Source organism: Sapajus apella, unplaced genomic scaffold (assembly GCF_009761245.1).
Source record: "Sapajus apella isolate SASKATOON/1434 unplaced genomic scaffold, GSC_monkey_1.0 scaffold25, whole genome shotgun sequence".
In the NCBI taxonomy this organism is placed as follows: Eukaryota; Metazoa; Chordata; class Mammalia; order Primates; family Cebidae; genus Sapajus; species Sapajus apella.
Window position 1 is genome coordinate 22959651 of NW_022436965.1, and position 1458 is coordinate 22961108.

The following is a 1458-nucleotide window of genomic DNA, read 5'->3' on the forward strand; positions in this document are numbered from 1 at the left end:
GGCCTGTCCAGAATCATTCTTAAGTTGTGCAGAAATAGACTCCCTCACAAATCTCTAGGTTTGTTCATTACATCCAAGTCAAAAACCTAAACTGCTGTCCTCCCCAAGCTGGTGACCTGCCAATTTTCCTCGGCTCCCGGCTCACGTGTGGGCCCCCTCAGAGCTCCCATGGGAATCCCTGTTTCAAACCTTGAGGAAGAGGAGCTGAGCTGTCAGTTACTTGCCTTGCAGAAAGTTCCAGCTTCCCTTTACAAATTAATGAAGTGTTCCATGTCCTCTATGCCCTTCTTCTCCCTGAGACCCTACGTTTTCATAACTAAAGGAGATCACTGGAGGGATCTGCAGAGCAAAAGGATATACTGTTTCAGCAAGCACTTATTACGTGACAGCTATGTGCCAGACTTTTAGATGCAAGGAACTCCTCAGCAAACCAAACAGACAAAAATCCATCCCTTCTGGAGTTTCCATTCTAGTGGGAGGAAAGATAGATGGTAGACATAATAAATAAAGAAATTGTATATATTAGGCAGTGAGAAGTACTATGGGAGGGGAAAAAAAAAAGAACAGATGAGGGGAACCAAGAGGATAGAGTTGTTTACTGTATGTCTGGGCTATACCAAGAAGCAGCTATCAATTACTGCATTTAATAAAGATAATATTTTTGGCCTTTACAGGCACCTCCTTTAGTCTATGCATTAACAGGCATTCTATTCCATAAAGGCTTCAGATCTACACTTTATACATTTCAGAGCAGAATTAGGTTTATCGTTTACTAGCTTTACCACAATCCATGGAGATTCCATTTACTGCAGCTTTGAAAAATAAAATGACTTCCTCAAGTTCACACAGCTGCTAAGTATTAAAATAAGGATCCCAATATGGCTCTTTTGACTTCATCATATGATTTTTCTCAATGCACTTGTAAAAAGCACAAAACATGAAACTTGAAGATCTAAAATAGATACCCAGCATTGCTTCTTACTAGGCATACAAAACCTCGAAATGTTCCTTGCAAACATGAGACTGGATGTGACCAGGCACAGTCGCTCACATCTATAATCCAACGCTTTGAGAGGCCAAGGTAGACGGATCACTTGGGGTCAGGAGTTTGAGACCAGCCTGGCCAACATGGTGAAACCCTGTCTCTACTAAAAATACAAAAAGTTAGCTGGGCATGGTGGCGTGCACCAGTAATCACAGCTACTCAGGAGGCTGAGGCAGGAGAATCTTTTGAACCCAGGAGATAGAGGCTGCAGTGAGCCAAGACAGCGCCACTACACTCCAGCCCGGGTGACAGAGTGAGACTCCATCTCAAAAAAAAAAAAAAGACTGGATGTGAAATTACACTATAAATCATAAGGCACAGTACAAATGTGAGGCTTTGGGGCAATTCTGCAGGCTGTCTCAAAACCCCACTCACCTATCATCTGTGTGATTAAGTAAATAAATATAATTAAA